The sequence below is a fragment of the Sceloporus occidentalis genome, unplaced genomic scaffold, assembly GCF_023333645.1.
Source record: "Sceloporus occidentalis isolate IW3139 unplaced genomic scaffold, rSceOcc1.0.p SCAF_78, whole genome shotgun sequence".
Taxonomy (NCBI): domain Eukaryota; kingdom Metazoa; phylum Chordata; class Lepidosauria; order Squamata; family Phrynosomatidae; genus Sceloporus; species Sceloporus occidentalis.
In genome coordinates, this window is record NW_028317058.1 from 425,001 (window position 1) to 437,586 (window position 12,586).

Genomic DNA, 12,586 nt, shown 5'->3' on the forward strand with positions numbered 1-12,586 from the left:
TTCTTCTGTAGGACTTTGGCAGCGTTCATATTGAAATACAATCAAGCAATAATGCAACCTTTACCCAGCAATGGGGAAACCTTGCGGACTCAAACATAACAAATTGGTTTTACAAGGACGCGGAGCTGTGGCATTGACCTTACTGAATAGCATCATACAAAAATGTTTTATGAGCTGTTGCACAAAAGTAAGCGATACAGAAAAGTTTTCACAACACGGGCACGTGAGCTTTTTAAATCACTAGTGAAAGGAAGTTTTTTGGGGTTAGGTGTAAAAACTATAAAGGAGAACAGGAAGGGTGTCATAAACAAGAGGTAGACAGAGCTGAATGGTTTTAAAGTGAGCCTATTATTAAAAAGGGGAGCTTTCAGCAGATCTTTACCCAGAGCTCTACACTAAGTTAACCTAACTTCAAATTTTCTGCATCTGCACCATTTTTCCTCTCCATTAAGTTATCCCTCTCCTGTTGTTAAGTTGCTGGCTGTTGTTGATTGGTTGGATCAGCCTTTGTAAGGGTGGGTGAGGAGAAGCAAGAGAGCTTTAGGACAAGAAGTTGGTCAGATAAGGTTGGTTCTGCCACCACCTTCCACAGATTTTGACTTGCATCAGATTCAATTTTAGACTAAATATCTCCAAAACAGTTCCATTGTTTGACAAACAAAAAGAACCAGAGGACCAGGTGATCAAAGGGAGAGAAACAGAAATGAGAGAAAGGTAAAGAAGTTGGCGCCATAAGCAAAATAATATTTATCAATAAAGCCAGATGGTGAATGGTGATGTGGTCCAGAGTCTGCTTTGGAGGAGAATCAGAAACCATTCACTTACGCAGAGTGCTCCCCACACAACATTGTCATATCCTACAGCAAAGTACAAAAGTATAATTCTGTGATGCACAGCACAGTCCAGAAATCATTAAAGAGTGCAACAAAAATGGTAAAAAAAATTACATGTAACAACCAAAACTAGAAATGATGTCCACAAACGTCCCAAAGAGCCAGTGTATAAAGTGCCACAAGGATCGTGGCCAGTCTTTGAAGAGTATCGGACTTGCTCCCAAACCTCGTGGAGTATTTCAGGGTTGTGAGGTGTCAGAAATCCCATCAAGGTGTTGTTTTTGCTGCTCTGTAGGACAATAAAAAGTTATGGAGCCTCTCAGTCAGGAATAGACATATCACCTGGTAAAAACCCTGATGGACCTCTGGGATATTATGCAATGCTCTTATCAAATACCTTCATTTCTCTGTTAAACTGAAACAGATCTTTGCCGAGATTGCATGCCCTGAGAATGAAAGAACAATGGAATTGGTTTCCCCGTTCTTTGTACAGAGTCAGCCGGACAAGTCCTTGTAGAATGAAACCTCATAATGTGGAGATGTTGAGTTCTCTAGGTTTCCTGTGTAATGGCTTATTTATATCCCAACTTGCATATATGTCATCTCTTAAAGGATCAGCATTCCGCCCACGATATTGTGTAACAATTTCTACCACTATGGGCTAGTCTGCCAAGCAGTTGATTAAATACAACTAGAGAACACTGATATCTTCTGGGGCTCACAACACCGTTGACGCGTGTGGGCAGCATCTAGTTTTGGCACCGTACATACGCAGCTACCAGCAATACCAACAATAGCGACACTAGCCAGGATAGCTAGAAGACATGGTATAAGGCCAGTTGGCAGGACTGTTCTGGCAAGTTTAGGACTAGTGCCAGCAATGCGTGTTACTTCCTATGTTGGCAGACAGTAGGATTCCAGTACCATTAGGGGATCGTGGGAAATATATAGCAATTTGCATTGTTGGGCCATGTGAAAACTTAAGAAAGCTGTCAGTTGTAGAAGATTACGCTACACATCTATCGTATGGTGTTACGGTTTGAAAAAATTAAACATTTAATCTCGAGTTGCAGCACAATAGGCGCATTAATATATGAACACTCTGGAGAAATCCTGACAAATCCCAATAGCAGAATAGAGGAAGAATACGTAATTAAGCTAGAAGATTTTATTAGTTCCAGATGACAGGAAAATAAAAAGAAAAGTTTTCCAACATCTGTTAAATCATTCTGCTTTATCACATGCTAAATGTGAGAGTTTGTCCAGATCTTGGAAGTGTCAGAGTATCACAATGTGGCTGTATCGTATAAAAAAAAAAAAGACTACTATTTTGAAGTACTAGAGTTTGTTAGAGTTTTTCAGTTTAAGATGTATAATTTCTTTCATATGGGTTTTTAAGAAGAACAATGAAGATCACAACATTTTGAGAAATACTTTCTTCAAAAGAAAGGACATTATAGGTCACTGACACATTTTCCTAGTCAGTTTGATATCATTTTTTGTGAAATACCTATAGACAGGAGGGGGACTCAAACAGAATTAAAGAAGGGGGAAGAGGGAGCTTATCTGCAGGACGATAGGTGATACATAGATTTTTTATTTTACTGAGAGTTTGGTCCATCCACCACCCAGGTAGAACAATCACCCAGCAGATGCCGTAGTGGGGGGGGAATTTAAACATTAATGTGATAGGCATATGGCTATCATGATTCTAAAATGAGAACAAGGGCTGATTAAGGTCTGAGTCTTTACATCAGGAAAAATGGGCAGACTAGATGTGGCAAATGGTTTCTATGTTATATGTATATGGAAAAAAGACATGTAGATTATACAGTATACAGTATAACACAAATAAGAAAAAAGGCTAACAATGAGGAATGAAAAAATGCCAATACTAAAGGCATTAATAGTCTTATCCATACAGTAAATTCTTTGACCTTCCAGAAAGTGGTATTTTAAAAGGGAACCCAGGGACATGGGCGTCAGACACGGTCTGGGCAGAGACACAGTTTGCAGGCTGCAGACACAAGGTAGTTTTATTTCAAAAATGTTTTCCACCTAGAGTTATTTTATACTACAGCCAGACTGGTATGTTAAGTATCATGGGAAAGTGAGTAGAACTAGAGTGTCAATAGTTAGTTTTTATAATATTATGGATTGTCACTATAGCTGCTGCAGAATGCACATCTCATGATTCTCAGCCATCCATTTATTTGGATAAACACGTAATAACAGCACTTTAAGTGCCAAATGTTAACCATAACTGCTGCAAAACTACCAGGTGTCCTATGTTGGTTCCAGGTCTGTATTCCCCGTTTCTATTCCCTTTTAACTATCCTCTTTTTTGTAATACGTCAGAATGTTACACTACACAACACCGCATTAATTTTTCTAGACCGCAACTCCCATTATGTTAAGCCAGCAATAGTAGCTGGTAACTGTAGATTGGGCTGCGGGAGGGGGCTACAATAAGTCTTCAGTACAAACACTAACATTTGTTGACTGTATCTACAATAATATTTAGTAGCCATACTGCTGGCTGAACGTCATGGGAATTGTAGTTATAGACGGGGTTGTGGTGGCCTACACTACACAATGACTGCAGCTTCCATGATATACAGTCAGCCATTACTGGTCGAACACCATTACATGTCAACACATGTATTTATATAGCGCCAGCAGATTCAGTAGCGCTGTTATAACAGTTAGCAAAATAAATCACATACAATAAAAACAAGCTATTGTAGTCTAAAGCTCTCATGATGCACAGGTTCATGATGATCTGTTAGCTACTGCTATCGTGGTCATATCATTTTTCCTATTAACAGGTAACTTACATTTGCCTCCTACCTACTCACCTGAGCCAACAAAGAAGGGGAGAGGGGACCGTGGTGAGGATGTTTTACCTCCAGGGACCAATATATTCAGAGACTGCAAACACAATGCAATATCCATGTGCAGCCAATGGAAATCAAGACTGTAGGGACATTGGTCAGGATAGCCAGCCAGCAGAACATAAGCCATAAACTATGCTTCAGGGCAGATGTCTTACTTTTTTAACCAGTATGTGAAGACACGCAGGCCTTTGATGCGGTTTCGCCATTGAATACATTACCATTGTAGATTATTGAACACATTAACAGCAAAATATAAAGCCCATTCCCAATAAATTAAGACACATTTATTGTTCTCCTAAATGTTAACCATTTAGTCACTTTAACTTTGGGTAAATTGTGATACAGATCAAATGAAACACTTCTGAACAAGTGTGCCACTCACAGACGCCCTAAACTTTTGTGAGTTCATAGAGCCTTTCCCACAATACACTTGGAGTTTGTACCTACATAATCCTACATTCTCAATGTTCTATCATGCCATAAAGCTGCACTATACCTTTAGTATTGCACCATGTGCCACACAGTTATACACAAAAGAAAAAAAAACTTTGCTGTTTAAAATGAAAGCATTGATATCTTTGGATTTGCTTCATTTATTTAATTTGATAAGCCACTCACATACAAAGGTCAGAGTAAGTGGAGATAAATCCATCAAAACATCAACTGATATACAACAAGAAGGAGATCCACACACAGCGCCAGGTGTTAATTGACCTGTACCACACACCTCTAGTGTCTCATTCTAGATAAAGTACTCCATTTACAGCAAAGTGCTAAAAAATTGCACTGTATGAACACTCCAAAAGTGTAATACACTTCACTCTCATGTACACCGCAGGGGTTATCCAATGGTGGGCGAGAGTCATGCCTTAACTCGAGGATGTGCCTAGATAGGAACCGACATGATGACATTCTCACGTGACCGGACCAGGAAGAAGACTTTAAAAAAAAGAACCACGGACCTCGAGATACACCTTAAGTTAGCTGTATTCACGCGTTGTGAATTAAGGACTGAACTTTTTATGTTTTAAATAAGAGTACTGATGCTTATTCTGCTTGCGAAAACAAACTTTATTCATGAATTTTATTTTTTGATATTAAATTAAAATATTTTTCTTTCATTTCTGGTTTATAACGGTTACTGGGAGGGTCCAAGAGTGATATTAAAGAGCTGTGATCTGCTCTAAAAGTGTGAGTGAACAATACTTGTATTTCTTTATATATACACGTTTGTGCCATGAAATTGTGTTTCTTTTTTTAATATATTTGATACTGAACTACATTGGAGAGCTATTGAAAAAGAAGCCAAGTGCGCTTCGAAACGCGTTTAGCCTGCTATTCCCCCTGTGCATAATCTGCATCAATATTAACACTGCTCACTGCTCACGGCACTTTGGACCGAGTAAGACTGACTTGTTAAATCAGCAATTTCTTTCAATCAAATTTTTTTTTTTTAAATCTTTATCGTGCCCATCACGCACGAGGATAACAGTGCTGACACCAAGGACCTCCATTAACCTACTCAGCAGACCTCTCCCTCCCTGCGTCCACAACTGCCAGCAATCCGTTAACTCGGCAGCGGCTAGGCACGGTCGATGAAGCCCCCAGGGTAAGTGTGAGAGCTCCGCGGGACACAGCATAAGAAGATCGGTGAGAGGTGCACAGCACCATATTTAATTCTCCCGAAAAATCATAATAAAGACACACGGTATCTAAAAACATTTTCATAGAAAGGATCGCTAAGGAAGTCTTCACAGAAGACACACCGAACACTGATAAGCGTTATCACCTACAAAATGTGAATAATATGAAATACTCTTTTTCCCACAGAGGACTATATTTGAAGTACTTCACATAACAAACAGCAATATTATTGTGTCATCCACTCGGTCTTTGATATCTTTATAGAAACCAACAATTTGTACACATTTCACACGAGAGACATTATCTCTTGATGTTATAATCAACTGCCTTGAGCATATTGTGTTATTTTAATAACCAGTTTTTTTTTGTTGTTTGTTTTTCCCCCTCCCCATTTTATACCTATTTTATCATAACGAGATATCCTTATAGATCTTATAGGAAATTTTATGCAATTTATTTTAGAGTCCAGCTGCAAGGGCCCTGCAGCTGACCCTATTTTTGTATTTATTTTTTGTATTTGTTTTAATAAATGTATCTATGTTTCTAAACCACTACACACAGTTTTACTGATTGGATACTTTTAAACATTCTATATCATCACACACACAACACCAGCTGTATTTTCACATTCAGGGACCTTATTAGAGAACAGTAATAGTTTTTATTCCCTGCTGTGTACATGAGAGTTAAGAGAACCATTTGTTCATACAGTGCAATTTTTTAGTGCATCTTACCACTTTGTTTGCTATCAATTAATATACAATGTATGTATCATATGTGTTCCACCTCGCATTATTCAGAAAAGCTCCTTCTCAATTAATTTTATGCAAAACGTTAAAAGATATCAACAGATGTCCTTGAGCTGCATATAGAAAGACTGTTTCCAGCGTGTGGGTTAATTGACATGTATGTAATAGCAGCTTGGCGTTTTGAAAGAAAAAGTCTCTGATTTTACGTATTTTTGTGTCTTCCTCCTCGATATTTCTGGTAAATACTTTGGAAGGAGGCTAAAGCGCTTCTACGAAAAAGTTCCCCCAGGTTAGTCATTCTCCTTTAAAGCCGCATGATTTGGTATTTTCTAATCAGATCTTTGGGAAGAATAACAAACTATGAACCATTTTACAGAAAAAAATGGACCACCATTACTAGATTTCTATTTGCCATTTACCTATATTTAAAGAAATAACAGGCTTAAAACATATATATATATTTGTTGTGTGACCTTTCTGAATATCAAATATTGACAAAGATCAGGGACTTAGCAGTGACCTTGGAAAGAGTCTTGCTTTCCTTGGAACTGACCTTACCCCTTATTGAGTGAGCTGTGAATGTGGTTTTTGTGAGAAAGAATCAAAGTGTTGACCCACAGGTTAGAGTTCATTACAGAACAGCCATTAATTACTGTGTCCAGAAGGGCATTGCAAGAGGGTGTGAAAGGATCAATGGAATGTTCGGAGTGTAGACAAAAGGCATTAGTTGTCTAAAGCAATGTGCATGGGTAATACTTTAGCAGGGACAGGTCATGGGGTGATTGCCATGAAAGGTTGAAGTGGAGCACTATAGAAACTACTGAACCTAAAGAAAATCCACTTGCTGATCGTTATTAAAAAGTCATTATTTCCTTGCTGCATTACTCTGGGTGAATAGTTGTCATAAATTAATTTGTGTTTAAGAGGTAAACCATAGTCAGGAAGTAGGAATGATCTCATACTAATGGAAGGGTAAAAATATATTGCGTCATGTGCTAAACTTAGATTATACTAAATTTCTTAGTGCTATCATTTACAATTTAGAATTATTTATAATTTAGGTCTCTCCCATTTACACCATGGAGGACGTGTTCCAATGATCAGTATAAAGGACGAGGACTGCAGGAGTAAGTAAAGGGGTTGTTGCCCTGGGACTGGCCTAAAACTAATTTGAGCAATGAAAAAGAAAAATACATTACCATTTTCACTAAATAATAATGAGAACACTTTTTTAAGCGAGTTGCTCTTAACTATACTCTTTGGGTGTTCAGACATTCCATACCGTCTTGAAAACAGTGCTGTTTAAAACTAATGTGATGCCAACGGCAAGAATTGGAGAGCACTTTAATCCTCAACCCTTATCACCAGATCATGGTCAAATGAGGCAGTGCCATGGGAACCAATACTGTCTTAATGGCCATGTGGTTTACATCATCGTACCTGGGAACATAATAATTAACTAAGCTCATGGCAATAGGAAAAGTGAAAAACATTGTAAAAAAATTAACAAATATGTCACACAAAATAGCTCAGAGGTCCTATGCAGTTGGTGTTCTAACAATGGAGCACATATTTAATGGTATTAAAGCACAAAATACTGACTTTACGGATGAATGGGGACATTTTTGATTACTGAATTATTTGGCAAACACGTCAGTTACCAAACAGCTGACATTACTGTTTTCTTAAAATAGTTCTATTGTCACTTTGCTGAAGGAATGGAAAATATAATTTTCCTGTTGTTTTCTATTTTTCATCATAATCAAATTAGGATATGACCAAATATGGAAAAATGGGATATACAGAATACTACCAATGGAAATACTAAAAAACCGATGATCTTCTGATGGCAAGGAATCATGTCACTTTACATTCCAGGTTTGTCACCTCCTAGGCTGGCTTACTTGGAGCTCCTTGTCCTTCTTGCTGCATATAGAAGCTAGGAAAGAGCAGGCTGGGGTGGAAAGGAAGGAACGGGGATACACATGTACAGGACAAGACCAGCCATAATGATACCACTAAGTGGGGAAGAACTGGGTGGGTAAAGCCAAACATCCCACCCAGAGAAGCCCAATATTCAGTTAGGATACCAGGAACCTCCAGGAAATGACAAATGAAATTATAGATAAAAATGTCAAATTCAAGTTGAAAGAGACAGACCTTGCTTGCTAAAGTTTGAGATAATAAACTACTTTCTTTCTTGCAGATAAATAATTGGAATTATCCAATCCATGCTTGCAAAATGCAGGTTAAATTTGTTGTCACTAGCTTCATGGCATCTCTTGAGTATATCATGATTGTGATGACATTCTCTCTGCGTGAGACCATTTGTTTATTGTCATAGTCACGGTTACAATTGCATCTTCCCAGTTATTTGATACAAGGATATGATACCACCAAAGTAGACACAATTCATTGCCAGCCTTTGGCTATAACGATCTACAGCATCAAACTAACAGTCATCGCTTGTCTTGGGTTTTGATTTTCCCTTAAGACTTGGTACAATAATTGTTTGATCTGACTTGGCAGATTGGACCTGGTTTACCTATATCCAAGATTCCTTTCATTTATCTCATACATTTACATGACCACTAGTGGACACACAACACATAAGGTTCCACCACAGTGTGTGAGTGGTGTCAGCATGTGGCTGGGGAGCACCTACCAGTAGAATGCAAGCCCTGTTGTTATAGGGTGCAACGTATTCCTTCTGCTCTGGTTTTTGGTATATGATATACAGTATCATATCCATACAGGAACCTATCTCTCTCTCCCCTGTATGTTCTTCTTCTTTGCATGGCCTTTCTGTATAATGCTTAGTATATTATTAATGCCATACAGAAAGAATATAATTCTACTATTAGGTTAAAAAAAAGCTGGACAATGCCCGTAAAGTCTACAGCATTCCTTAATACCGAGCACTCCCTTCCCAGCATTTAAAGGTTCCGTGTCAGAACCACATCAAAGGGATTGATTTACATAGTTTGACAAGAAATATTGCTGCTTAATCCCATCATGTTTTATTGATTGTTTGAGCAGATATATGATAGCTCTGCCCTTTTAGGACTGTCCTCGTAGCATTTCTGACACATAGCAGATACGTTCTCTTTAGAAGTGTTCTTTGGTTGCCCCAGATTTCTTTTTCATCAAAAAATGCAATTGGTTATAAAATGTTCCAGTGTTTCTCTGAAAAATCAAATTGACATGAAACATTGTTTTAACTATACCAGTTCACAAAATATATCCTCAAATTGCTTTGCAATGCGCATATGATTACTGGAAATTCAGAACAATTACCATGTGTCTTCTTAGAACAAAAAGAACCGTTCTTCTTAGAACTGCCACTGGTTACTAACACACACACTAGCACACATACATGTACACACTCACTCTAACACACACCTCTATCACAAGGGGGAACTAACACTTTAAGTCCAGGGGCCGGCTGTTAAAATCGGTTCTGAATATATGCGGCTATTACATTTTTAGTTATTAAAATAATAATAAAACAAACATTTGTCCTGTTCTGGTGTCCCATACAGGATACTGTGGTGTATCTAGAAAAATCAAAATGCGTGTTAAAAATATCTGGATAACATCTTTAATACACCATGACTGTGAGTTCAAAATAGTCTAGAGCGCTCCCATCATTTGTTTTATTGCGGTTTAAATCTTGTGTGCAGGAACCACAAGGGTGTTTGTTTAGTAGCTTTTATTTAAGGGCTTTGTCATTTACTTTTACTAAATATTTTGCATCAAAATAACTCTTGTTGTGTTGGTGGACAGAGAATTCCAGAACAGGATATTGGGACGAACAAACGTCATAAAACAAAACATTGAAACATGCGTTAACAAGATAAGGAATGGAAACTCTTTGTATTTAGCCATAACACACTACTAAAGCAATACAGTTCTCTATATCAACAGAATGTGTGAAATGTTAATAAATCCATTCCTGTTTAGTAAACCTCAGGAATTATAGAAAAGATATGGCCAACAGAAAAGATCCTATTGTACAGCTCTGTGGAATATAATGGTGCTATATTAACCAATACAAAATATGAACTAGCATCCTAGTTTTAGAGTAGGAAGAACTGCTTATATTCTTAGTCTTTTTGAAATACCGTTGTCACGGGCAGGGCTATCGGCCGAGCCGCGACGTGGGAGTATGGGTGTACCAAGGGTTAAACGCCAACCAGACTTCCGGCGCGTTTGGTCACTTTCCCCGCAGGGCACCAAGCAACCACCACCAACCCCAACCAGTCACCCCAAAACTCCCAGTGTAAACCACGCTGCCACCACCAAGAACTTTAAAACCGGGCGTCTTAGGTTACCCAAAAACAATCAGACCGTGATAACTACGCAATCCCCAAACTGATATCTATATAGTTAACCGCTTAGTAACGTGACGTATTTATATGTATACAAAAGGCTATCTCCAGGCTGAATTCGATTAGAGGACAAAGACAGAACTGATTAAAAATGTTTAATCTGAGTATAAAATGGGTCACAGTGCTGTTACATAAAAATGCATATAAAAAGAGACATAGACTTAGATAGTACAAAACAGTGTAAAATAAAAGGGATAAAACAGTATCATACCACACTTCCTTGGAGCCTTGATGTTGTCTCTGTGATGGTAAAAACAGGCTCTCCCCCATTACCAATTGCCCACCTTTTTATCCCCCCCCAAGACCGCCCTTTTCCTGTTACCTGAGCAAGGGGATGGGAGTAGGGGGTTCAGAACTATGACCTTCTGAAGGCGGGGTTATATCTTCTCATCTTTGGTCTGGGATCACAAAATATGTAATACGACGCTGGCTGAGTTTGGCATAATTATGACACCAGGATCATCATAATTCTCTGGTCCTAGCGATCATTTTCATACCAAACTCCACACCTGTATCAGTTGGCACAAGGACACGTTTGCATAACACTTGTTATGGTCATGCCTGCATGGCGTGTTTGGTCTCCCTGAAACCAGCACGTCGCAGGCATAAGGATGCAATGTACGATGGGGCCCAAAAGTTATGTACCCATCATATTTTGGACATTATACATTTAATAATTTATCCCTGTGTCTATTGATACCCTGTCTCCACACCCCAGGGAGATGTTGCCAGGATGTCTGGCCTTCCACTCTTCCACAGGAATCCTTTCCTGTCCAAGGTGACAATACCCAGCATGGGGTAATCAAGTTTTATTTTGGGTTCTGGCTCCAAAAGGAAAGGTGTGAACAAATGTCACTGGACTTAGCATCAGTCAAATGCCTTAACCCATTCAGTGCCAAGCTCCAGTTACTCATGCCGTGGCATGACAACCGTATTGGCTCGGATATAGACCGCCCCCGTATATAGGCCGCACCCTAAAAGTTTGGTGCTTTTTTAAAGAAAAAGTTTTTTCTTTAAAAAAGCACCAAAAAAACATGCTGCCACTCTGTCTCCCCCCCCCCCCCCGAGATATGCTGCCACTGTCCTCCCCCCCGAGATATGCTGCCACTGTCCTCCTCCCCCCCCGAGATATGCTGCCACTGTCCTCCTCCCCCCCGAGATATGCTGCCACTGTCCTCCTCCTCCTCCCCCCCCGAGATATGCTGCCACTGTCCTCCTCCTCCTCCCCCCCCGAGATATGCTGCCACTGGCACTCAGCGGATGTGCCGGCACCGGAAGTTGTCTACACGTATTGTGTAGATGTCCCAGCCGGCCCCGCAAGACACCCGGGAGTCTGCTCTGGTAAGTCTTGGGGGCCGGACTGGGACTGAAAAGCAGCCCTGGAAACATTTGGAGAGCAGCCCCATATAGTTTATCTCGCGATTGAGCTCTTATACCCACACGCACCCCTTATACATACCCGAGTCACACTATTTGCCGTACAAATAACTATAAAACATTCTTTTTATCATATTATTTGTATTAAAATACCAGAAAGCAAAACTGTTAAAAGGCCCTAATAAATGAAATATATTACACATAATGGAATCAAAACATTTACTACTGCAAACATTTTTAGATTGAGACATTTTTTGTTTTTGTTTTTATTTCCTTTTATTTGCCAACCTGCCAACAGCCCCTTCTACCCCCTTTGTATTTTCTTTTGCACAGAGCCCCATGCCAAGGAGCTTTCAATCACTTAAGTTAATAGAACCTGATTAAGTTAGTAGAATCTGATGTCTTTTCGTATAGCAGGGTACATCCAGAAAACAAACACAGATCAATTCTGGTGGAGTGCCAGACATCTGCCCCAGGCTTGCCACTCTGCCCCCTTTTAACTCCCTATATGCCCCTCTGCTTCCAGAAATGCCTTATACCCCCTATATGCCACTCTGCCATATAGGGGGTTAAAAGGCATTTATAGAGGCAGATTGGCATATAGGGGGTTAAAAGGCATACCATGGGGCACTCCAGAAGAGCCTTATACCCTCCTATATGCCACTCTGCCCCATGATATGCATTTTAACCTCCTA